The 27795-nt window shown below is 39.4% G+C and overlaps 1 protein-coding gene and 1 pseudogene across 8 annotated transcripts in view; one reads left to right on the forward strand and one right to left on the reverse strand.

Moving 5' to 3' along the window:
- Positions 1-27795, reverse strand: part of THRB (thyroid hormone receptor beta) — a 377294-nt gene that overhangs the window by 192912 nt on the left and 156587 nt on the right. For 5 of the 7 annotated variants that reach the window (XM_017893417.1, XM_017893418.1, XM_017893416.1 and 2 more), the window contains exons 2-3: positions 21259-21330; positions 4031-4160 (exon numbers count right to left, since the gene is read on the reverse strand). The gene's annotated coding sequence lies outside the window, so the exon portion shown is untranslated. Of the gene's footprint in view, positions 1-4030; positions 4161-4402; positions 4465-21258; positions 21331-27795 lie in introns of those variants that run through there. The other 2 variants (XM_017893421.1, XM_017893420.1) reach the window with 2 other exon arrangements.
- The window catches only part of LOC108543060 (protein S100-A11 pseudogene), a 13308-nt pseudogene continuing 3835 nt past the window's right edge, over positions 18323-27795 (forward strand). Inside the window, exon 1 of the transcript XR_001889442.1 lies at positions 18323-18344. The product of XR_001889442.1 is annotated as a protein S100-A11 pseudogene (transcript). The remainder of the gene's footprint in view (positions 18345-27795) is intronic.

The following is a 27795-nucleotide window of genomic DNA, read 5'->3' on the forward strand; positions in this document are numbered from 1 at the left end:
AGAAAAGTATATTTTTGTTCATAATCTACTCTAATACTGAGATAGGTGTTTAATACACCTGTTGCCATTTAACTAGCCCAATCACCTAATGACAGATTTTTAGCTCCATTTCACGGATATCTGGCAGGATTTAATGATTTGTTCGAGGACACACAGCTAGAAGAAGCACATCTGCATCCAAATCCAGGTCTTGGTGCATCTAAAGCTCAAGGTATCCCTCTTTCCCAAAGGATGAAACTCTTTTCTTGAGGGACATACAGGACAAGTGTCTTCCTTGCTCTGTGCTTCAGTCCTTCTCATGCTTAAAAATAGCTGTAATCACTCCTGCAGTCTTTCCTTCTCCAGATCACACACTCCCAATTCTTTCAGCCTTTCTTTATAACATGGAACACCCCAAACCCTCAGCCTCTACAGAACCATTCTTTCAAACATATTCCAGTTGTCCTCTCAAGTGTGGTACTTGAGGAAACTAAATGTCTCTCAAAGCATGGCACTAGGAATGGATTACATTTTTTTAAATTCATATATTCCTGCAGGGTCTTATTTTAGAATAGGAAGGTAATTTATTTTACTTTTACAAGTCTCCTTAACATTTTAAAGTTTAAAAAACACAGCATTATAATCCATATCACGTATTACCCTCCTTCCTCTCCCTGCCCCCAATAGAAAAGCTTGAAATTTAGGAATATTTTCTTTGTCTTTTAACTCCAATTCAGGACACATGAGAATTACTGGACAAGTACGCTTATGTAATCCCACCTTTAGGAAGGATACATTAGAATTTTAAGAGAAGTTGACCATTGGAAGCCCATGCCCTGATGGACATGTCTTGACCCACACATTAATTGCAACACAGTCTCCTTCAGTGTTCATACAGAGAGCATCACCAGGGTGGTTTGACACTTACCCTGCTGTCCTCTGGGCTTTCAGGACCTGTGGACATCGCTACATCCTCAGCATGAGCTTCTCATTCTCTACTTCCAAGTCAGATAGAATGAAGGCATTCTAAACAAATAAACTGCCTGGGACCCAAAGCCACGTCCCACACTTACACAGCTAAGCTATCCCAATTATATGTTCTTGAAATGCACCTTAGAGGCCCTTGGTGACTGACGCTTGGCTGGCGTCATGGCTGTGTGGATTGTGCCACATAATGCACCCAGACAAACAGCTCACCAGGCTGCCCTCTCTGGCTCAGGATTCTACACTGTGCCTCGCAGCCCGCTATAGGAGCCAGCATTGCAGCAGGAAGATGAGCAAAGCTTGTGGTAACCTAAACCCCTAGTGAAATGAGACTCCTATAGCACCGGGAGGCTGCCTGGACAGCTAACACCTGACATGCTACCTTATCCACATCTACAGACCCTGTTACGATTAGAACTTTACTCCCCTCTCAACTCCAATATACTTACACCATCGTGATAATAATAATTGCGGGGAGAAGTAGTTCACTCCACTAATTATGCTGCTTATAACTGGCACAGAGAGCAGTGATAATTGGCTTAAAGTAAGGTTTTATGATCCTCATATGTTAAAAGTTTCCTTGGGTTTGAAGCCATTATGATTCAGACTTGAAAATTGTGAGGATGAATTTCAAATATCTCTGCTGCTTCTGGTTTTTTTTTTTTTTTTTAGGAAAGCATTATTCTGAAAGTGCTCCATGTGGCAGCTCTTGTTTGCTCCTGAGGTGCCCAGCTTTGAATTTAAAATGCTTTATTGCACTCTTCAGAGAACATGTTTCTGCTGGTGTGTAAGGCCTGGAAGCTGTCTGCATGCCAAGGCAATGCCCCCTAAATGAAGTCTTACATAAACCTGACAAAGTATCTTTACACAGAAGTAATCTCAATGGGCTACTACAGTCATGAAAATAGCTGCTGGTCAACCACAAAACAAAATTTGGCTGAGCACATACTTCTAAAAGCCTGAACCACAGGACAATTATACCAATAACATTTCATCATAATAATATATTTTTAAACATACTAGCATATTCTTTTCTCTCCTCTTTCCATCCTTTCCTTCCTTTTTTCTTCCTTTTCCCTTCTCCCTTGGTTCCTTCCTTCCTTTTTTCCTTTCAGAAGACATTGTGCTCACACTCCCCCCCTTTCTTCTTCCTTCTCTCTCTCTTGCTCACCATTGTTCTCCTCCCCCACCACATGCTACAGTTCAGACTCTACATTTAATTGTCAACTCACCTGATGCTCCTAGATTCTAAACAACCTACACTGCAAATTAACATCCTCTCTTGAATTATTGCAATGTTATCCAAACCAGATCTCTCTAGAAGGTGGTTTATCAACTCTCTCCTCTACTTAATAACCCTCAATGACTTCCCACCAGGTACAAGCTAAAGTCCTACTCTTCAGCCACACATACAAGACCCCCACACCCAGCCCCAAGTACCACCTTCCACCAGTCCTATTCCTAACTTCAGTCTCCACAGCACACCTTAAAGCATCTCCCACCCCTCGGCACACTTGACACCTCCCAAACAAGCTCTGCCTCATCACGACTCAGAACTGCCCTGTCTGTTCACTCCTTTTCATGAAGGCTGAGCCTGTATTTCAGGCAGAAGCCCTTCCCTAACTTCCTCAGGCAAAGTTAGTGAATTTCCTCCTCAGGTTAACATTGCATTACAAACATTTATTACTATCTGTCTCCCCAAATAGGTTAAGAGTTTCTGGGGCAAAAGTGTCACCGACTCACCCACCAGGCAGTTGCTCAACAAAGGTTTGCTGAATGAACTTCGTTCCTTTGAGTTTATCCTGTATATTTTATAAGTAAAAGGAAGCAATATAGTATGGTGTCTACAAATATGAGCGTGTGGGTTCAAATTCCACCTGTGACTTGAGCAGGTTATTTAATATCTTGGTGCCTCAGTTTCCCCATATGTGGAAACTTTCCAACTCTAGGGTGCTTGTGAGAAGTAAACAAATTGCTACGTAGCTGGAATACTGCAAGGAAAATCAAAAGAGGTGCATGCTACCTGAGTGTTTGTTAAATATAATGGAGGTAATTATGATACCCCATGGCTGCCTCTGTTGTGCTCAGGGCAGAAGGTTCCCGACACCATCAGGACTGGTTTAATTTCGATGAGCAGATCTTTTATTAGAAATGTAAGTGTCTGCCTTACTCCTCCAATCAAAAGAGAGATGCTAACACCAAGAACATTACTCAATTCCATAAGAAGACTAAAAGTGGGCTTATGCCACACTCAGAGCCATTGCACTGGCTAGGGTGTTGGGTCTGGAAGGTATACAACACAACACAACACAACACAACACAACAAAAACCTAGTTAAGAAACTATAATTCAATTCTTAGACTATCATATATGGGAAAATTCACATTGGTTCTAAACTGTTAAACAGAAAATATGCTTGTATTCACAAAAAGAGATAGAAGTCTAACTTCAGCCAGGTACAGTGGCTCATGCCTGTAATCCTAGCATTTTTAGAGGCCAAGGTGGGCAGACTGCTTAAACCCAGTAGTTCAAGAACAGCCTCGGAAACATGGCAAAATCTCACCTCTACTAAAAATGCAAAAAGTTAGCCAGGTATGGTGGTGTGTGCCTGGAGTCCCAGCTACCTGGGAGACTGAGGGGGGAGGATCACCTGACCCTCAGGAAGTCAGGGATGCAGTGAGCTATGATGGCACTCTACCTTGTCTCAAAAAAGAATGAACGAATGAATGAACGAGAAGGAAGGAAGGAAGGAAGGAAGGAAGGAAGGAAAGAAGGAAGGAAGGAAGGAAGGAGCCTAACTTCAAACAATTTAGCTTCAAAAAGTGAGTAGAAGCCAAAATTCAGTATTCAGAGACAGTCAAAAGGAAGTATTGATTCTTTTTGTTTGCAGGTAAACCAAAAGGGAGATTCTCTGGGTTGAAATTCTGCAAAATATATTTTCACTGAACTACACCCTTCATGATGAGCCCTGTACGCATCTTGGTTATATCTTTTGCAAGTGCCTCCTGCGTGTGCCTTATGCTTCAGCTGTGTCAACAACCTTTGAGAAACCTGTGCAGAAGCTCACCTTCACACCTTTGCTTGGTAGCTGCCTTGCCTGGGATGCCCCCGCTTCTCGTTGTAACACTCACTCAGGTGACCGCTTTTCCTGGGAAGACTTTTTCTTGCTCTCTTCAAGGACCTTTGCTCCAAGCCCCCTGAAAATACATACACATTTTGCAAAGCGTTTATCACACCGCATGACAACTGTATGTTCACTTTCCCACCCCCTCATTAGACAGTGAGTCTTTCAAAAGAGAGATGGACTGTGTCTACCTCCCTGTTGCTTTCCCAATGCCCAGCACAGTGCCTGGAACAAAGTATGTGCTCAATAAATGCTCACTGGATATTATTGGACAGGATTCCCTGTGTATGTAGAAGCAAATTCATTGCCAAATACCTATGGTAGCAATGTTGGGTCCTCCTCTGTGCATTGTTTATCAAGGTCATGCCCTGGGGATACCACACTAGGGATGTGGCTGAGGAATTTTCACATCTGACTAAGCTGAGATGATTGTACAATTATACATCACTTCTCTCTGGAAAGAGAAATAGTTAGGATTCCTTAAAAGGGTTAGGAATTCCTTAAAAACCATTGCATATGCAGTAGCCTGAAGCAAGAATTTATAAGCTTCTACATGACATTCAATGTTTATGACTCACTTATTTTAGGTGAAAATGCAAAGGAGTATGCATCTTACAGCCATAATGAGAGACTATTACATACCTACTATAATGACTAAAATTTAAAAAGACTAACATTATCAAGTATTATAGAAGATATGGAGCAACTGAAGTCTCTTACACTGTTGGGGACACTGTAAATTTCTATAACCACTTTGGAAAGCTGATTGAAAGTTTTTAATAAAATTTAACATATATCTACCCTATAGGCTAGCAAATCTTTCCCGAGATTTATATCCAAGAGAAATGCATATGTCCACCAAAAGACAGTCCCAAACTGGAAAAACCCAGTTTTCTGTTACACAAGAAAATGAATAAACACACTGTGGTATATCCATGTACTCAATACTACCCTGCAATAAAAAAAAATACTGACATATGTAACAACAGGTATGAATCTTACAAATGTTATATTGAGCAAAAAATGTCAAATACAAAGAATGTGTACTATGTAATATGTAAAAGAAGTTCAATAACAGATAAAAACATTGATCAATGGCGATGAAATTCAGAAAAGTGGTAACCCTGGTATGGGGCAGGCAGTGACAGAGAGGGGCATGGGCAACCTTCAGAGTTGCTGGAAATGTTTTGTGTGTTCTTCTAAGTGGTAGTTATTTGGGTATACAACTACATAAAAAAATGGAGCCTTATATGCTTTAGCATATGCATGTTATAGCATACTAAACAGTTTTCATAAACTCGATGGACAGATCCCCTAGATGAGCAGAAGGGACAAAACACCTCATCACTCATATAAAATTCAGAGAATAGGTCATATACACCCTTGTTTGTTCAGGGAAAAAGATCATCACTGAGAAAAAGCTGACACATGTTCCAATGGAGCTGGCATGGTTGTGGAGCACAGCATTATGGCAAACTCAGTGTATTCAAACAACTGAGAGCAAGGACATCTGCTGCTCTGAATGTCACACCTGTAGCATAACTCCCTTTTGGGGATGAGTGGACATCTCAGCTGTATTCTCTATTATGGGAGTCTAGCAACAGAGGCCCTTCTCAGTCATATACTTTCAGTCAAGTCATTGCTTTGGGTGTCACTTTTTTGAAAGTCATTTCATAAAAGAATAATGCTAAAACCCTCCGAAGAGTGTAAGCATACTAAAACCAGAAGCGAGAAAAAAAAAAAAAAAAAAACTTTGCAGAAATGTGAGGTGACTACACGATGATCAGAAATCTCAAATACTTGAAATCTGCTGTGTCTGCCAGGCCTGTCCAATAGAAAGGAAAGAGATGCTCCAGAAAAATGTATTGTCTTCTCTTTACCAAACAGGGCCTTGGCTCCTAATGAGAGTTGAACCGGATTATCACATGAGGACCTGAAGACCTTCTTTTACTCTTTCAGTGTTTCTCAACAAGGACATTATGGCATTTGGGGCAGGACAAATGTTTGGGTGCAGGACTGCCCTTGTTCTGAATGTCCTAAAGGCCAGTAGCATCCCAGCCCTTCCATCACTGTGATACCAACAAAATGTATGAACATGTTTCTGAGTTGAGAACCAGCACTGATGTTTTGGCAGAAGACTTAATTGGCATCCTGATGGCCTAATCCACCCTGAATTATAATCTACAGTCTTCTGGTTGGTGTTTCTAGTATTAAATATCAAGAGTAAATATCTAATGTTAAATATAATATTAATAACAAATTAGTCAACATTTGACAAAAAAAGAGGGAGGACTTTGCTCAAAGGTCCAACTTTCCAATTCCTTAAGAAGTGACTCATTGAACTTACCCACCCAACTTTTGCTGGCATTTGCATTTGCAATCTTGGACTTGAAGCCTATGTGGCAGGAAGGTCAAGCAGCCAGGCACTTATTTCCTTTCTCCTCTGTCCATTGGGTCTCACCAATTAGATTGTGAAAGGAGGAAGCTAGCAGAGAAGATGATAGAAGGAGCCACCTCTTTAAGGCCTGGAGCAGAGCTCATCTAAGCCACCACCCTGGTCTCTTTCTCTTACCAACCCTTTCCCCCAGGAGGACAGAGTTTCAGGTGTATCTTCTGGCAAACAGAGCCAGGGAAGAAAAATCAGCAGAAGAAAAGAAATAATTCTGAAGTCCATGAACCTTATCAAAGTGAATGATTTTGCCCAGTTTTACACCCCCCGTCTCCATCTCACTGTTCAGGCTTAATAACACAACCAGTTGTGTCACTATAATGACCTAATAGAACACCTCTGAAGATTCCACTTCATTCCTGCATCCATTCAGAGGAGGCCCAAGAGCAGGGCCTCTTCATCTGGTTTGCAGATCCCTAGGCAGTGTATCCTGAAGAGTGATATGAAAGATAAGTTTAGGGGGTAGGTTTACGAATTTTTGAAAGAATAATACTAATTTTTTACAGTTATCTTTTGCTTTTAATAAATGACACATTTTTCATTTATATAAATAATATAGATTCCTCTTAAAATAATTTATGTAAATCCAAAAGGTCAACTATAAAAAAAAGTGAGACTGGGAATGAAATTATGGCAGTTTGGGATGATTTGACCTCAGGAGGGTCTAAGACGGGCTTCTAAGATTTCATAAATTCCTTGAAAATTTATGGGGGATTGTATGCTAATATATTTTTTTTTTTCTGGGAGGAAGGTCCACAGTTTTCATAAGGTTCCCCTAAAGAACCCTGAGTCCAAAATGTTAGGAATGATTGTCCTAGAATCAATGCTGTGCTGTTCAACACTGTAGCCACTAGTCACTAGCCACGCATAGCTACTAGACACTTCATACTTGCCTAGTTCAAATGAGATGTGCTGTAAGTGTAAGATACACTCTAGATTATGAAGACTTAGCATGAAAAAGGGAATGTAGAATATCTCATTAATAATTTTTCTACTGGTTACTTGTCGGAATACTATTTTATATATTGAGTTAGAAAATGTAGTATTAAAATAAATTTCACCTGTTATTTTCTAAATGTGGTTATTAAAATAAATTTCACGTTTTTTTTTTAAATGTGGTTACTAGGAAATTTAAAATTACATATGTGAGCTGGATTTGTGGCTCATTTTATATATTTAGTGGACAGTACTGGGTTATAATATAAGGCCAAGAAAAATAAGATAATCTCAGAAGTCCAGTAGAAATTAGAATATGTGAATATATTTTAAGGCCATATTTATAATGAAAGAAACTAGAAGATAAATTTTGAGAAAAAATGAACTTTATAAAATGGATTTGGAGAGAAACAATATACAGGGTATACATTTCACTTTGTCCCCTTTGTCACTTAGCCAGGAAAATAAACCAGTAGTAGAAACTTAAACTGTTCTATTCTTTCAAATTAAAACTATAGCTTCCATAGATTCAAATGAAGGTAGAAAGCAGTAATGGTTTTAAAGTTCCTGGGAAAAGTAAGTAAATGATTTAAGTATCTTTTTTTGTTGTTGCTTAATATAATCTATATCCACCAAATAACAAAGAGTTTATTGTATTTGCTTTGGGCCAGGACCACCACCCATCTCTGTTTTATGGCCCCTCACTAGGGTAATTAAAGTGTCTAAGTCTTTTAGAGGAACTCCTGAAACTCCTTTCTTTGCCTGGACGGCAGCTTTCATCTCTGGGTCTGTACATCTTGGGGCATTACGATCTCTCTTCAGCATTTCCTCTCTGAACTGAAAGCTGATTCCTTCAATGTATAGTTGCTCAGGTGCAAAGGAATACTATTGTGAATTGTTTTCTTTTCCATTGTTATTATCAAGGCAATGGCTCTTCTAGATCCTTCTACTGAAAGTCATTTCTTGTTATAGAAGCTTGTATTTTCTATGGCTGAGCAATATGTGGGAATAGTCTCACGTTCACTTTATTGCATGGTCCTGCATCTAATCTTTCACATCAAACCGCATACACATCAACTTTTTACCTTCAACTTCTATTCTCTTTGAATTTTAATGGAGACAACAGTTACTTTTCATTAACAACATATTAAATAAAAACATAAATCATTTAGTAACGTGGCTGTAATTGTAGTCCACATATCCAAGATGTAAATGAACCAAGGCCAAGCTTAAATGAGAACACTAAAGGTCCATGTAATCTGTTGGTTGCTAAATGGGATATGCTCAAATCTTTGTTTCTTATTCCTGATTGCCAGAAAATTAAGTAGGTAAATGCTCTTACAATGAGCAGATTCAGTGCTGTATCTACTTGCTGAAAAATATATATTATACTATTTAGGATTAAATGAGAATTATAAAATATGTATGATAGGATTTTGGATTAAATGGGAACATCAAAATGAAATCAATAAAATTGATAATTTCAGCAGGCTCCTATGTAGTCAGGGTCTATCTCTTCAGACTGTGTATTAAATTCCTGCTTCTTGCTTTTGGCTGTCTGTCTTTTAGCATTTTACAGACAATAAGAAGCAGCAGCAGAAGAGAAAGAAGTCAAATACATAGTCTGTCAGATGAAATTATTATTTATTAATCACTCTCATGAAAGATTTGCTGGTGGAAAAAGGTTAAGCTTATTACTACATGGTGGTCCCTAGATTAAGTGAGATAGGTAGTTCATCACTGCTGCCTCAGACCCTGTTAACATTGATAACTAATGGCTGGCATGACGGCTGTTATATTAAATGCTTCCTCGCAAAGGAAGAAAAACAGCACTGAAAGAAAGTAATTGGTTCGCTCTCTATTAATTGCAAATGGTTTTAAAAGAGCAAGGAGAGGCCGCTTGCAGTGGCTTATGCTTGTAGTCCCAGCACTTTGGGAGGCTGAGGCGGATGGATCACCTAAGGTCAGGAGTTCGAGATCAGCCTGGCCAACAGGGCAAAATCCCATCTCTATTAAAAATACAAAAATTAGCTGGGTGTGGTGGTGCCTGCCTATAATCTCAGCTACTCAGGAGACTGAGGCAGGAGAATCGCTTGAACCCAGGAGGCAGAGATTGCAGTGAATTGAGATTATGCCACTGCACTCCAGCCTGGGTGACAGAGTGAGAGACTCTGTAAAAAAAGCAAGGAGAACACTTGCTGTTGTCTTTGATGATCAGTCTAAATATAACAATCCCTGCCTGTTTTTCCTCATTGATTAACGTCAATTTCAAAGGTATGTTAGTGTGCCAAATGTTTGAGGTAGAAATAAAAAATTTTCCAACATGTAATAAATCATAATATAGGAACAGTCCAGAAATGATACCACCCATTGCCTTCAATAATGAAAACAACAATATGAGAACAAAACTTGCTAAATGTTGAAAATAGGTTTCAGGACTGATAGCCTTCCCTCTCTGCCTCTCCCTTTCTCCTCTTTAATAAAAGTCAAATTCCTCTTATTCTTCTAGGCTTGATACAAATTCTAATGCCCTCAGTAAAGGATTCATAGATCACTGCAATCCACTATCATCTTTTCCTCTTCTTAATATCTTGAATCTGTGATATCTGCCCCACTCATTTGCAGTTGCCAAAATATAAATAATAATGAGTAACAAGAATGATTGTTCACCTTTTTGTGAATATGTATCCTGATCTCCCCCTACCTCCATCACCACAGTTAGTTACAATTTTCTTTTTATTTTTTGAGATGAAGTCTCACTCTGTCGCCTAGGCTGGAGTGCAATGGCACAATCTCGGCTCACTGCAACCTCCGCCTCCCAGGTTCAAGTGATCCTCCTGCCTCAACCTCCCAAGTAGCTAGGATTATAGGTGCCCACCACCAGGCCTGGCTAATTTTCATATTTTTAGTAGAGAAGGGGTTTCACCATTTTGGCCAAGCTGGTCTCGAACTTCTGACCTCAGGTGACACACCTGCCTCAGCCTCCCAAAATGCTGGGATTACAGGTGTGAGTCAACGCTCCTGGCCAGTTACAACTTTCTTAAGGGAATTGGCTGTACTTTTCACACCTCCCACTGGCATACCATGGTGTTTTGCATAGAGAAAAGCTTAGTAAATATTTATTTGACAATGTGTTTTCCCAAAGGGAGCTAGTAAATACTTGTTCCCTCTGTTATTAAGCAAACTCCCAAACCAGAAATTGTTTGGCCTTGGTATGGTTTCTTCACTAGAAGCTGTCTAGTCTTTTTTTTCTTTTTTTCTTTTTTTTGAGACGGAGTCTCACTCTGCTGCCCAGGCTGGAGTGCAGTGGTGCAAACTCAGGCCACTTCAACCTCTACCTCCTGGGTTCAAGTGATTCTTCTGCCTCAGCCTCCTGCATACCTGGGACTACAGATGCATGCCATCATGCCCAGCTAATTTTTGTATTTTTAGTAGAGGCAGGGTTTCACCATATTGGCCAGGCTGGTCTCGAACTCCTGACCTCATGATCTGCCCGCCTCAGCCTCCCAAAGTGATAGGATTACAGGCGTGAGCCACCGCTCCCTGCCAAAGCTGTCCATTGTTTAGAGTGGACTTCTTATATGGTTGCCATTGAGAGTGTTCATAAAATAAGTCAACATAACATAGGAATGAACAACTACAAAAACTTGTGTTTAGAATAAAGTAGGTAATTAGATGATTTTGTGAAAGAGATGAACATTTTTTGATGAACTATTTTGTTCACCCAAGTAAATGCTCAGGGACCCCCCGGCCCTGCCACCCCCATTCTCCCACTTCTAATGGATATATTTAGGAATTAAGAAATTTGAATTTTGTTTCTAATTCCATCAAAGAGTTGCTGTAAGAGTATTGGAAAATCCTAATGGTAAGGGTTTAAATCATTCATCAGTAGACAATGGAATAAACCAGACATTTGAATCAGATCCTAAAGGATACATTTACATGGGTTAAAATTTGAAACCCTAGAACAAAAAATGACCACATAAAAGCAATTAATATTCACTTAACTGATAGATACTAAGCACCTACCATGTGCCAGGCACCATTCTAGGTACTTGGGATATAACTGTAAATAAAACAGACAAAGGTTCCTATGTCCTTATTCTCAAGGAGCTTACATTTTAGTGGATGGAAACTAACAACAAAATAAATAAACTATATTTTATGTGAAAAAGTGAAAGATGCTATGGGATCAGAACTGTCAAGAGCTGTCCTTGTTGGGAATCTGAAGTGACCAATAGAGTGGACTTCAATGAGAGGATAAAATTCAAATTAAGACTTGCAACAGGTGAGGGAGTGAGCCCAACAGGCATATTGGTGGGAAATCTGAGAGTGTTCCAGGCAGAGGGAACAGCTATCTACTGCTAGAGCAAAGATAAATGAGAAATTAGAACAACACATTTGCAATGCATGAGATGGACAAAGAGATAATATCCTTAACAAAGAAAAAAAGAGTTCTTAAAAATCATTTTAAAAAATCAATATCCTATGGAAAATGGGTGCATGACATCAACAAATAATCCTTTAATCAAGGTCAACAAAAAGTGAAAAATGTCCAGCCTTACAAATAATCAGTAAAGCATACATTAAAGCAACCTCACTATTGGGGTTTCCAGTTTGTGAAGATTAAATAATGTTGGCGAGGTTGTAGGAAGGCACACACTCTTCTACAATGCTAATGGAAGCATAAAATGACACAACGTCTTATAAAATAATTTTACTATGTTTATCAATAGCCTTTATTTTAGAAATACTTCTTATGGAAATAATCAGAAGTTAAGACAAAATGTATATATAAGTATATTTACTGCAGCAATATTTATACTAATATATAAAGACAAGTGATTAATACCTAGATATCATCCAAACTGAAGTCTGCAGCCCAGGAAATATCCGTGAGCACCTGATACCTCCACATGAATATTCCACAAATACCTAAACTCCAAATGTCCAAACCCAAACTCACCTTCTCCAGTCCCTATTCCAGCCCTTAGATCTCTCTTCCTTGTCTTCCTAGTTCAGTGAATGTCACCTACTTATACTCACTGCTTAAGACACAAACCAAGGACTCGTCCTTGATAGCTTCTCTCTTGCTTCCCGCATTCTGTCAATCCCCATACTTTGTCAATTCTACTTCTGTAATATTTCTTGAATACATCCATCTTCTCCATTCACACTGGAACTGCCCTGGTGCAGCCCTCACCATTTTATACTTAGGCTAATGAATAGCTGCTTACCTGGTCTGGTCCACTGTGGCCAATCTCACCTCCAACCTGACTGTCTTCCTTGCCCTATAGGACTCTTTCTTCTTCTTTTTTTTTTAAATTAATTACTTATTTTTTATACTTTAAGTTCTAGGGCACATGTGCACAACGTGCAGGTTTGTTACATATGTATACATGTGCCATGTTGGTGTGCTGCACCCATTAACTCGTCATTTACATTAGGTATATCTCCTAATGCTATCCCTCCCCCAGCCCCCCACCCCACGACAGGCCCTGGTGTGTGATGTGACTCTTTCTAAAACATAAAACTGCATCAAACCATTACTTTGTTTAAAATTTTAAAATGGTTCCCTACTGATATCAGATTAATATCCAAACACCTTAGACTTTCATGATCTGACTCCTGATGGTCAACTCTCTTGTCCTGCCAGCATGAATCTTTCTTCTTTTTTTTTTCTGAGACAGGGTCTCCCTCTGTCACCCAGGCTGGAGTGCAGTGGCATGATCATGGCTCACTGCAGCCTACAATTCCTGGGCTCAAGGTATCCTTCCACCTCAGCCTCCCATGTAGCTGGGACTACAGGCATGCACCACCGTGCCCCACTAATTTCTTGATTTTGTAGAGATGGGGTCTTGCTGTGTTGCCTAGGGTGGTCTCAAACTCCTGGCCTCAAGAGAGCCTCCCACCTTGGCCTCCCAAAGTTCTGAGATTACAGGCATAAGCCACTGTACCTGGTCCAGTCTGAGTTCTTAAACTCCATCTACTACCATCTTTTTACAAATTACATTTGATGTCTTTGCATATTCTACTTCCCCTGCCTGTCCTCCTATATCTTTACTGTTGGCCAGATAACTTCTCTTCACCTGTGTAGACTCAACTGAGGTATCCTATCTTCCAGAAAGCCTTGCCTGACTCCATGCCCCCAATTCATTTTTGGGTTTCACTGTTCTATTGATCTCTCAAAGAACATCATGCATATTTATATCAGAGCATGAATTATACTGTTGTGCACACGTTGCTTTGTTTCTTTGGTAATTCTTTTGACTGCCACGTCTAGCTAAACTGTAGTACTCCAGTAGGCACAATTTACACAGTGTCCAAACTGCACAACCGTATTGAACAGTCATGTATCCTTTCCACCACGGACAGATCATCTTCATACATCCATGCACAATAAGTGGCCCAGTTCAAGTGCTAGAATAGACACATTTATATAACAGACATTTGTTTAATGAATGAAAAAGTGAGCAATCAACAAGACTCTAGTTGTCTTGATGAAAAATTCTTTCAGACCAGTGATTCTCAAAGTGTAGTCTCTGGATAAGCAACATGCATCACTGGGGAACTTGTTAAAATGCAGATTCTCAGGCCCCACTACAGACCTGTAGTGAATCAGAGACTCTGGCAATGGAACCCAAGACACTGTTTCAACAACCCTCTAGATAATTCTAACACACGCTTTACTTTGAGAAACACTATCTTAGACTGCTCAAAACTGAAAGTAAAGATTTCTTTCAAGGGCTCAAATCACTTTGCCTATAAGAATTTTAATTTTAAAAAAGTTTAAAGTATAAGGCATTTCACACATTCAAGGTATATAAAACAATATTACAGACACCCATGTACCCACCATTCAGATCTGTGGGTATTTGATCCATCACCCTAAAAGAAATAAAACAGCAAAACACTACTAACCCATCTCTCTTTCTCCCCTCTCTCTCATCTCTCACCAAGCTAACTACTGTTTTATAGTTGGTGTGTGTTTTTCCCATGCATGCTTTTATACTTTTACTACGTAAGTGTGTAGGCATCTACTTATTAATGAGAGACTTTGTCCAGGATGTCAGAGCAGAAATCACAACACTTGCCCCAGCAAGCTGCATGGGAAGACACCTGGAGTAGCCAGCAGGCAGTGCCAACCAAACCTGCCACTCTCCAGCATTTGATGGGAAAAAATAGGGCTCACATGAGCTTTACAAAATGCAATCAGATGGGGTTAAAATAAGAAAACCAAGTTATACTTATTTAACTGTTGCTGAATGTTAAAGCTAAAATAAAAAGTAGGTTTTGCCTTGAAGCTAAGGGTGTCAAACACACAGTACCAAGAAAGTTGTACTGAAAATCTTGGTCATTTTTGTGTGAATTACACACACAAGGGATGTGTGTGCCTGCCAGTGTATCATGCACCATGGATATAAAGAGTTCCAAAAGAGCTATGGTCTTTTTTTGGATATAAGGAGTTCTGAAAGAGCTGGCTTCAACTGTCAACACCATAGATGAGTCTTGATTTTGTCATCTGTAAAATGGCATTACCTGCTGTCTTACGGCTTAACAAAAGGGAGTGATGGTGACTTGAGTGTTAATGTCTTCCTTATTTGGGAGCCTATACGTTTATGAAAATATGATTACCAAACTCATAAGTCGACTCCTCCTAAAATTAAAAGCTTAAAGACAAAAAGAAAGAAGAAAACAAGGGGAGAGGGCAGGGAAGGAGGGAATAAGAGAGGGAAAAGGGAGAACAAAACTTAACTACTATTTCCTCCCCATCCTGACTTTCCTACTTTCTCCATCTTGGCTTCTTATGATGACTTCTTACTCATCTTTACAACCGGCTTCTTAGGATGACTTCCTAGTCATCTTTACAATTTGTCTTTCTCACATTCTCTTTCGAAATCTGTAATTTAGCCTCTTTTTCCAGGTGATTCTTAGGGATACTAAAGTTTGAAATCATTGCTATTGCTGTTATGGAGCCCTAGAAAAAGTTTTACATTGTTGTTTTTGTTTTATGTATGCATGTGTGTATGAATATACATACAAATATAAAGTGTGTTTATATGCATACACATACCTCCATGTGGTGTGTGTGTGTGTGTTTAAACACAGTTCACAGTTTTGGATGGCAGCTAATGAATAAACACATTCTCCTTGGTCAATTTACTCTACAAATTTGATCATATGCATCTATTTTCTACAAATTTGATCATATGCATCTATTTTCTCCTATCCCTGATACCATCTCACTAATATCGAGCTTATCACCACAAACCACAGTACTCAAAACCACCTTTCATCAGTCCCCTTTTTATCCATCATGCACTTGGCTACAAGATCAGTCCCTTGAAAGCCCCACCTTGACCATTCCTCTCCGTACTTCCTCCAGTAGCTGACTAATTGTGACCAAGTCTGCCAGGTGTCTCCGCAATGTTCCCTCACAACCAAATCCCACTTTCATTCTGGGTAGCAAGGTACCAAGCCACATTTTCCCACTTCTTCTGCAACTACGAGTGGGTAGATGAGATTGTAGATAGAAGTTGTTTGATGGGCATTCTGGTAAGACCATCTAAAGAAGAAAAACACAGCTAGTAATGGGTGCCTTTTTCTACCCCTCCCCCATGTTGCTGTTGCCTAGAATTTATAGGTGAAGGCTAGCACCCCAGCAGTTATCTTGAACCAAGAGGAAATCTTGAGGATAAAGCCATATGCTAAGAACAGCCATGCAGAATGATAGAAGGTACCTGAGTCCCTACTGACCATAGAACCACGCCCCCTACTTTAGAGAAAAAAAACCTTTGTCTGTTTAAGTCACTGCTTTTTATGGTTTTCACTATGGGCAGGCCCCAAATAATACTTTGATCTCTTCACAAATTTAGCTATTTCTCCAATTTAGCCAATGTATTATGTTGGTATACTTTGATCTATTGCTTCTCTTCCAAAGAACAGGGGCTCGTGGATAGAACCATCTGAGTTAAAGCCCAGCCGGGCCACTGTGACAGTGAAGTCTTTAGGCATTGCTCCTAACCATTTTAACCCAAGTTTCTTTGTCTACAAACAGGGAATAAAAATAATATACACATTGGGGTGTTTGTTATTTTTCTTTCAACCTGCTTTTCAATTGTTAATAGCTCAATAGCACCACTAGGGAAAACATTTGGGGAAAGGAAAAGGAGATAAAACTCAAACCCAGGCCAGGCGCAGTGGCTCACACCTGTAATCCCAGCACTTTGGGAGTCCGAGGCAGGCGGATCACGAGGTCAGGAGATCGAGACCATCCTGGCTAACACGGTGAAACCCCGTCTCTACTAAAAATGCAAAAAATTAGCTGGGCTTGGTGGTGGGTGCCTGTAGTCCCAGCTACTCAGGAGGCTGAGGCAGGAGAATGGTGTGAAACCGGGAGGCGGAGCTTGCAGTGAGTGGAGATCATGCCACTACACTCCAGCCTGGGGGACGGAGCGGGACTCCATCTCAAAACAAAAACAAAAACAAACAAACAAAAAACCCTCAAACCTGGATATATTTTCTAACTTGTGAACAGCTCTTACAAGCAGTTTGGTGGATGAAAATGCATATTGTTTAAAACAAAGTGGAAAAATGTCAATAAATTGGGCTTTAACGATCGACATGTTACCCTCCCATTCTCATGAATAACTGGTATCTGACTACACACATGTTACATTAGCCACTTGACCAAGGAAGGAAACAAGAGAGAGAAAAGAAATAAATAAATTTCAAGAACTTTGGCTCTAGGAGGATCAGTTGCCCAAAGTCCCTGGAATGGAGAAGACATATGATTTATATCTTGATATTTTCCATTTGGTTAAATTGGCTCTTAATGACTTGAAATAGGTCCTTTCAAATGGAATTGCAAAAAAGCAAATTCTGCTCAAACTCTTATATTGTGTAATTTCATTTCTGCTCTCATGCACATTAAACTAAACTGGTTGGAGAAAAATCTCTTGCTAAATTAAATTTGGTTTGATCAGGAAATTTGTGTGCATGTGCAGGCAAAGCACAGTATGTGTGGGTTAAAAAAATGTCCTGGTTATTTAAAGTGTTCTTTTTCATGGATGATTCAGTTTTACCACAGCTTCATTACTGAACTAAATTTGTGTTAATGTGGATTTGTGTTGTGAGTGAAATAGGCTTTGGCCCTTTGTTGGGAAATCACTCAAGTAGTAGACATTTTGTCCTTTTTGAACAAAATTATACAGCCTCAAAGGCTGGAACATTTGAGCATCTTCAAATCCTTCTTTCTCCAGCTCCACATGAATTTTTCTTGCCATTTCCTAACGCCATCATCATTTCCTTTTCAAAAACCTTTTCCTTGCTCATCCCAGTCCCATTTCACTCATCAGGCTCTAAAATGCAGAATTGGCCCCTGGGTCCCATCTGCCCTGGCCTATGTCCTTAGCTGTATTTCTGCCACAATAATTGCCTTCCACTTTACTACCTGACTTCTTCTTCTTCTTCTGTTTTTTTTTTTTTTTAGATGGAGTCTTGCTCTGTCGCCCAGGCTGGAGTGCGGTGGCGCCATCTTGGCTCACTGCAAGCTCCGCCTCCCGGGTTCACACCATTCTCCTGCCTCAGCCTCCCGAGTAGCTGGGACTACAGGTGCCCACCACCATGCCCGGCTAATTTTTTGCATTTTTAGTATAGATGGGGTTTCACCATGTTAGCCAGGATGGTCTCGATCTCCTGACCTTGTGATCTGCCTGCCTTGGCCTCCCAAAGTGCTGGTATTGCAGGCGTGAGCCACCTACCTGACTTCTAAAACTCACAATAGCAAAATTTAAATGAAGTTTTTCAAAGTATTTCAGGGCAAGGAAAGTGCTTTTTAGAGGGTCAAAATGCCCTACTGCAATAACACAGGTACAGGGCCCATTATTTGATAGTTCTTGATTCCGTTGAAAGCAAAAAGACTGAATTTGCAAGTAGCCTGTTTGACAGGTACCACGGAAGGCCTGTCTTTCAACCTCAATCACCAGAAGTTCTACTCTGCTAAGATATATGAGAAGCCTGCATTTTATAGGGCATTTAAAAAGCAGTCAGACGAGTAGGAGCAAAGGATTAAAAAAATTATGAAGAATTTGAATTTGATGAATATTGTTAATAGCACATGTTAAAGTAATGCATGATAAAAATGAGGTTTATATCAGTGAAGTAGAGATTACTGAACAACATACAATCCCAAATTAAAGAAAGGCATCTTTGGGAACCCCGCAGGATGGGGCCTCACTATGGCATCTCATTTCCCTAGGCAATGAGCAATATGGTCTTGGATGGAGAGCCAACGACAACCACTTACATGCTGAGCGCCTCCAGAGGGCCCCAAGCTTATTTTAATCTTTCCTCTCTTCCACAGTCTTCCTAATTGCATTGAAATTCTGGAAAGGGGCTCAGGAGGGACATTTCTTTTGGGGGAGTGGCTGAAGCTAAGACTATCCAGAACTCTTAGCATAAGTTCAGATCAGTGTGACCCTGCAGAACCATCCTGAATGTGCCAGACCTGGACCATGTCTTTCTATGCAATCTTAGGAGGCAAAGTCCAGCATAGTTAAAAGGGTAGAATTCCATGTCATCTGGCTCATTAAGGAAAGAATATACACCAGAATGGGTATACAACATGTGTAACATTTGTCACATGTTTCTCACTTATGGAATTCTTTATATACATGGAAACGGATAGAGAAGCCCAATACCTAAACAGATAAAAGTCCAGCTGCATGTTGGATGGTGACCCGGATGGTCTCTACCCACCAGCACTCCTCCCCGCAGAGACTTTTAAGGGGCTTCTCAGAGCCTTAGAAGCTCAGAGGACCCCCATTTGGAATATGGTGCCACTCTACACCTCCCGGGAGCTACGCACTGGGAGGGCAATGATTCTTGGCCTCTGTGGTCAGTAGAATCAAATATTGTCCTCTGAATCTCTAGTCCAGAACTCCCAGGTCTCACATCTAAGCCACATTACAGGTTTCATTGTTTGGAATTCCTTGAGAGTTTTTATTTTTCTGGATTTGGTGATTATTCAACAAAAAATATTAGAACAGCATGATTTTCAATCTTCAGAAACTCTGTGTAATGACTTTAGACCAGATCCAATAAACAGCCCACATAGTTTTAAGGAAATTGATCACACTCAAATATTTGGCTATAGTATTTTCATTCACTAAATGCCTAATTTACTTTTTCTTTATTTTCCTTTTGTTTCTGTTTTAATGGAAGCACAACTTATATAAAGTAAAATGCACAGGTGAGTTTTAACAGATGCCACGTAGCCCATGGTTCTATAAACATTTCCATCACTCCAGAAAATTCCCTTATGCCCCTTGCCAGCCAATCTTCTCTTCTCCCCAAGGTAATCACTATTTTGATTCTTATCACCACAGATTAGTTATTCCTTTTCTAGAACTATATAAAATGAATTAATACAGTGTTCATTCTTTTGTGTCTAATGCCTCAGGTTTTCAGCATTTATAGAAATCTCTTCTTAGTTTCCTTATCTGTAAATCTGTAAATCTGAGGAGAATGCCTTGTAAAAAGAGTGTGCAACTATTGGGAGGTGCCCCCAGTTTCCTGGTGGGAATGGAAGACCTTTGAGGTCACCTTGATTGAGGTGGGATGAAGAAGAGGCTGAGGACTGGGGTTGCAGGAGCCTTCTCATCTTTAAACAGAACAGCTGTCCTTTTCCATGCTTTACAAATTGAGGTCCACTGAAAGATTTCAACTGGGAAAAGGAGAGGGCTATTTGTAAAGATGAAAAAAAACTTAGAGAACTATAGGTCTTGAAGATTCTTAGTGATCTCTTTTTCTTGAACATTCTATAAATTACAAACAGTGTTTTCTGATATGAGAACTATGGCTGGTCCTCTCTAGGGAGGGCTGGGAGACAGAGGCAGCCAGACAGGGGGCCCAAGGGAGGGCCTGGGCACTGAGCGCTGTAATACTAGTACTGGTTACAATCAGATAGCACCACCCCAACCCAGGCGCCTAGACAATAGGCCAGAGGCCATGGGCAAGAGGAGGCACAAAGACAGCATTCAAAAGGCCGGGCTCCCGCAGCCAGTGAGCATTTCTATAGACTCTGCCAGACCCTGGCCAAGCCTAAATGTCTCCTTATCACCAGAAAGCCATTTTTCCATGGTTAGTTTTTAAACTGCTAAAAATAAAAAACACAGAAAGGAAAGTTCCGACACAACCTTATATGCAGAGATAAACTGAAACTGTGTTGTTATAATAATGTAAACAAACTGGATCCTAAATTATAACCCAGTGATCTGAATGGTTGCTTGATATGACCACATAACTCAGGACTGAAAGGCGAATTCAGAAGACTTGCTAGTCAAGTGGATCTTTACTTCACAAGTGATTGTACCTTATCTGACTTGCTGGAACCAACAGGTTATGTAATTCTCATGCCTTTTTTTTTTTTTTTATTTTTTTTTTTTTTTCTTTTTTTTTTTTTTGCACTCAAGGAAAAGACACATGGGAAAGGATTGTTGGATCTTCGCTGAGCACAATAATTTTCTGGTACAACAAGTGAAAATGTGCTCTTTTCTCTCACTACCCTATTACTCTTCTTGAGTGAATTAGTAGCATTGCTTTTCTGTTATGTTTTTAGTTCATTTAATGCTTTATATTTCTTCTGAATACCTATATAGTTCAAAACTACATTAAATAACAACAGCAGCAACACTACACATTAGGAGATAATTCCAATAATGCTAAAAAGGGACAATTAATAGCAAAGATCGTAGGTTTGCAAATAGTCAAGCTGACATCTGACCTTCTTATTCATTAAATCATGTGTGGAATTTGGCACCCACGCAGGACAGCCAACCAGAAGGAAATCGCAGATCTGGAAAAAAGGAAACACAGAAGATAAATATAATTTGTTGTTTTAAAGTTTCCCAACATTTGATTAATCTACAACTGTTCTTATTTCTATGTTTAAATAGGGTCTGGTTTCAGAGCTGTCTCTGATTTTGAATAAATGCAAATAGATTTAGATAAAATCTTATTCTAAAGGGGAGATGGTTTCAGGGAAAGGGACTCTAACACAAGGACTGTAAGAACACATTACAGGCATGGGACAACTTTTGTGAATCTCAGAGATCTGCATTTCTGTGGAGTTTTAGGGACAAGACTCAAGAGCTTTGGACTGGCAGTCTGTGAAGATGAATAAAAGGCAAATGTGAACCTCAAACTGTTTAGTCACACTGTGTTAAAGAGAATCCTGCTTCATCTCAGTGGATAGTTCCTGGAATAGGTCTCAACATATAAAAGCTGCAACTGAGCCGTTGGGGTGGGACACTGTCATATGAAACCTGTGGGGAAGCGATGGGTTCTCCATCAGGGTATGCATCTGAGCATGAAGCCATGGAGCTGTCTAGATTGTGCTAAATGCAATCATATGGTGAACACTTCTCCCAGGTACAAACAAGATGAGAAAGGCAGCCAAACAGACCACGACACCTGCTATGCCACAGAGGATGTCGCTGAGTGGCTGTCTGCATGGCAAGCGAGAAGCCGCTTTTTAACTAACTGCAGTCCTACAATTTTTGTTGTTGCTGTTGTGAATAACACAGAAATTTTAGAAAAACAGAAGTTAGCAGGGAAAATATGTCTGGGTTCCCACTACCCAAAATATAAACCATTGCTAACATTTTGTCATGTATGCTGTATTTTTTTTAATTTAAAAAAGGGTATAATTTAAAATAACACAAAGAATGCCTTTTTGTAAATTAGAAAAATTAGAGCATAGGTATAATCTCCTTGATAACCCCACGCCACGCCCAGATTGTGAGTTGGTTTGTATCTTTCAAGACCACTATTTTTCTTTTTTAACATTCACATACATAAATGCATATCCACGGCAATGAACAATGCTTGTGTAGTTTTAATTTACCTATATGATATGAATCCCTGTTTGTGTATCTTTCGTTCTACATTTTTGACTCAATATGATGGATGTGGTCTTGAACCATGCTAATCTATAACAGCTCATTTCCTTTAACTGCCACACAATTGAGTAAATATATATTCAGTTGTTGGCTTTTCACCCAATATCCAACGTTTATGGCTACATAAAAGCCCTTGTTATATCATTAAAGTGATTGTTGGTTATGTGTGGGTGTGCATATGTATGTGAGCATAAGCAAATTTTCTCTGCTCTTGACTCTGGGTTTCTGAAGAAGCTGCCCTGTCTTGTTTCTGCAGTGGTTCTTCCACCCTAAGACTCCATGCAGTGGACACTCAGTATGTTAAAAGGAAAAATATATTTATTAAAATTGACTTGCTTATTACTAATTTTCTTCCCTTTTAAAACAACATTAAGGAAGACTTTGGAGTTATATTTATTTATTTTCTTCAAAATTTCTCTGCACCGCCCATTTCATAAACCTTCAAGTCCAAAACCTTTAACTTCACCTGACCATTTGGCTGACATTCAGGAACTCTGATAGTGCACGGCTGAAGACCAAGGCAATTAAGAAGCTTATTCAGAAAGGATTCTCAAAGACTACATTAACAAAGCCAGGAAGGCTTGTGTTTGTAGCAGTTGTTATGACTTTATGGCAATTATGTGTACATATACACCATTGCCCCGACATTAATATATAAATACAAAACTGTATTTATATATATATTTTGAATGCAAAAGTTGGACCTCAATATATTTTTCTTGAGAGTGTAATTTTGATTTAGGCTTTGAACAATGTATCTGAACTTGACTCTGTGAAAAACCCAAAAATTCTCATATAATTAATAAGCGTTTGTATACACAACATTTATTAATCACACAATATGAACTGGGTTGTTCTAATTATTTTGTCTAATTTCACATAAGGTAATCCTCACAATGACCATACGAGGTAAGTATTATAAATAGCCCCGTTTTTCAGATGAAGAAAGGAGAGGAGAACAGTTAAGCATTTTGCCCAAAGTCAAACGGTGCAGAAGAGGCCAGCCAAGAATCGCACCCAGGCAGTCTGATGTCATGGGCCTTGTTCTAAATGATTGAGAACAGATTCAGGTTTTAAAGATAAAACTGCGAAGAAGAAAATGAAACACTGTCACTGAGGTGGCTTCCAAATTTTGCTATAATACAAACATGCGGCGTCTTTTTCATGATATGCCTCAATCTGAGAACAAACCAAATTAGAGTTCTTCAAGTAGACAAATTGAAAGTGATTTCCCTGTGATGAAGGAAATTTAAAGCAGCAAGTTCAAGCCCCAAACCCTTCCAACTTAAACATACCCATTCTCAGTTCTTCTCTTTAGAAAACTCAGGGACTGTGAATTTGCTCGTGGCTCAAAGGAGACTGCCCAGTTTTGTTTACACAAGATTCAAAGCAAAAATGAGAATCACTCCCTGGGACAGCTTGAGTTCAGAATGTGTGTTCTTTGCACATTTTTAATAGGGGCACAAATATATTAACAGTGTGGTTATTTTGTAGTTTCAAAGGAATCTGTTTTGTAACTGATTCATATTTATATTTGGAATATAGTTATTTCTGGGTATGAAACAGTTCATTTTGTTAAGCCATCTGACCTGAGGTGAGGTTGGCACCATTTCCCATGACTGCTCCCAATTAGTGCAAATTGAAGGTTAAAGGATAAATAAAGTCCCTTTAACTTGGTTTACTAATACGTTATTTATAAATGGCTCTTTACTTGACCTATTTTTTTGACAGTAACTTTGTATGAATGAAATTGCACAGAACAAACTAGCAAATACATAATGCATATTTTATTGCAAAGCATTTAAAGGGTTAAATTTAAATGAATTCAATTTTAAAGGGGTTAATATTAGAGCAAAATTAATGCTTTCTCCTCCTCCTCCTCCTTCCTCTCTCTCTCTCTCTCTCTCATCTCTGGTTTCTCACTAAATCATATGAGGCCTGAGCTAGACTGATTGCATTGTATTAGTGGCCTTTTAATTTTTTTGTAAAGTGCTTATTCATTCTTTTAAAGTTTTATTTTGACAGTTAAATAGTATCCCATAATATCACACTTATTGAAGGCCAGTGAAATCTTTTCTTTTGCTATTCCAAATAGGACTACAAAGCATAGCATCGTACAAGTGCCAGTTCTCACACATACAAGTTAAAATATAGAACAAATCTTAATAGAATTGGCCATTCAATGGGAATGCACATTTTACATTGTGATTGTATTTCCAAATTAGATTCTATAGAGGTCATTTCAATTTATGTCTATGTCTGAAAGTCCTGTTTCTCCATATCTTTGCTAATATGTTATTAAACATTATATTTATCTACTTGATAGCAGATAAATGGAATCCTAGTTAGAGTTCACATATATCTTGGGTAAGTAAAGTTGTGAATCTTCTGATATCTCTAAACGTTATTTGTATTTCTTATTGTGTGAATTTTCCTCCCTCTGTTTCCTTCCTTCTTTTTTTCCTTCCTTCCTTCCTGTCTTCCTTTCAATGGTTTGCCCAATATTTTCTGCTACATTGATGGACATTTTCTTATTGATGAGCCATTACATTATATCTTCTAGAGAAATAAATTCTTGTTCTTTTGGCTTTGCTTTTGGGAGTTTTGTCAATATCTTTTTTTTTCCTAATTTTTTTCCCTCCTTTCCTCCCTCCCTTCCTTATTTCCTTTCCTCTCCTCTTCTCTCCTCTCCTTCTTTTCCTTTCCTCTCTTTCTGTGGTAAAACAATTAACATGAAATCTACCCTGCTAACAATTTTTTTTTTTTTTGAGACAAGGTCTCACTTTGTCACCCAGGCTGGAGTGCAGTGGTACAATCTTGGCTCACTGACACTTCCATCTCCTGGGCTCAAGAGATCCTCCTGCCTCAGCATCCTGAGTAGGTGGGATGACAGGCATGTACCACCACACTCAGCTAATTTTTATATTTTTGTAGAGGTGGGGTTTTGACACACATGTTGCCGAGGCTGGTCTCAAACTCCTGAGCTCAAGCGATCTGCCTGCCTCAGCCTCCCAAAGTGCTGGGATTATAGGCATAAGCCACCATGCCCAGCTCATAACAAATTTGCTCTCCCATGATTGCCATGAGAATATGCCTTAGATAGCTTGTTATGGATGAGAAACACACAGCAGAGTTGACTCACGTCAGTTGTCTCCACCAAGGCCACCCCAGGTCAGCCCAGACCAGCCAAGACCCATCCATATAAGACAGCCCAGCAAAGATGAGCAGAGTCACCTAGCTGACATACAGCTGGCCACAAATGCATGAGTGAGTTCACCCAAGACGGGCAGAATCAGCCAGCCACCTCTCAGACTCATGAGCTACTGAATGCTAATTATTTCAAACTATGTTTTGTGGTAATTTGTTACTATCCCTGGTAATTCCCAATAATGTCATTATGTACTGGATAACTGATAGAGGATTTATCCTTGTTGCACTCAAAAAAAAAAAAAAAAAAAAAAAAAAAGAGACAGAGAGATACCCACATAAAAAATGATTTAAAATTAGGTAATAAAATTCAGCAAATATCCATCAAATGCCAGCTGTATGAATCAGGGTTATCCAGGAAAACATAAACTGGCTGAAGTATTTAAACAGAAAGATTATAATGCAGGGGATTGATTATGTAAGTGAAGGAAAAGAAGTGAAGTCGAACAGGGGAATATGAGGCATCCAGCAGGAAACCCCTAAGCTATCGAGACAAGAATGGAGGTGTTGATTTTGGAGCCCTGGGTTGGGGTCATTCAACAGAAACTGAAAGCTTTAATTGGCGATTCCAGTAGGAACCGAAGCCACAGAGGAGACACAACTGTTGTCAGAGATATCGTCTGAGGCAGAGAGAGTGGAGAAGAAATACCCTGGCTTCTCCCTTCCTTCAGTCCTCCGATCTTCCACCAAGGCCTTCCAATGGCTGAACCCAGAGGAGGCACATACCTCAGGAGGCAGCCCCTCAGTAATACAGAGGCAGGGCGTGCAGAGGATCTGTGGGCAAGCAGGTGAATACACAGTCATGCTGTGCAAGGTACCATACAAGGTGTTGCTCAGTGCTTTGTGTGGCATCCTTAAAAACAACAGAATCAGAAAAGATACTGGGCTTGATGGTTAGAAAGGGCCCAACTGGGTGGAAATGAGGGAAAGGATGTTCAGGCTGCAGCAACCGTAGGAGCGAAATGCAGGGAATAGCAAGTATTCTGGTTTGGCTAAGAAGGCTGTGTGTTTGGGAGAGGGAAACAGAGGTAGAGAATGGGTGATGAGGCTGCAAAGGCAGAAACAGTGCTAGAGCTTGAAAGATTCGGTTCTAATCCAAGTAGATTGGACTTTTGTTCTAAAGGCAATGAGAAATTTGATGGTTCTGAGCAAAGGATAATATAATACCAGTTGTGCATTAGGAATATTAGCCTGATAGAAATTTGAAGGATCAATTAGAGAACGACAAACTAGACTAGGGGTTATTAATTTAAGTGTAGACCTCAGGGAATTTACAACCCTCCTTAAGTAATTTGTAGAACTTTGTTCGAGCATTCAATTTCCTGAGAGATGGTGCATAGTTGTTGCATGGTTTTCAGCGGAGTCTATGACTCCTGACCCCATAAAAACTGTTTAAGCACCGGAAAGCAAGGAAATCATCTAGAAAGCTTCTACCATAATTTCTTTAATGAGGATCAAAACATAACAGTGGTAATGGAAATAAAAGGAGAAAATGGAAACATTTATGAGGCATGGACTAAACACATAATCTAGCTGAACCTGAACAGAAACAAAACAAGCCCAAGAGTACTGAAAGGCTTAACTATGGGCAACATCCATCTGTTATTCTTTTTCTTCCTTCTATAAAATGGAGAAATCAACTCCTGTTTCCAAGATACCATAACAATTTACTAAATTAGAAAGTTCTAAGATAAACATAAAGCATATATATCATCACTGCCCTTCTCCCATGTTCACCACACGACTAATCAAATTGCAGTCTTTCTTTACTGCTGACTCCAACCACAATCTCTAAATCCTTCTCAAATAGCACCCAGACAGGCATTGCCAACCAGTTTAAGAAGAAACTTACATGTCATCGCTGCTGTAAGACGTTTTCTAGCGCTAGCATTTTTTATGAATATTTATTGTACTGACTGTTCCTTTGTTTCATAAAGATCTAGTACCAGTGAATGGGTTTGTTTGGCAGAACGTATTACATACTGATATATATATTTCCCACATGTGGGAAATTTAATCACATACAGCTGGATTACTAACTAGGTCTTATGCAAGTTCATGAATCTATTTAATGTTAATTCAAAGCAATTGACACAGATTTTAACTAAGCTGAATTAGGAGGGAAAACTGTGTTTACGTGAAAAATTACTCTA

The sequence above is a fragment of the Rhinopithecus bieti genome, unplaced genomic scaffold, assembly GCF_001698545.2.
Source record: "Rhinopithecus bieti isolate Rb0 unplaced genomic scaffold, ASM169854v2 scaffold_23460, whole genome shotgun sequence".
In the NCBI taxonomy this organism is placed as follows: Eukaryota; Metazoa; Chordata; class Mammalia; order Primates; family Cercopithecidae; genus Rhinopithecus; species Rhinopithecus bieti.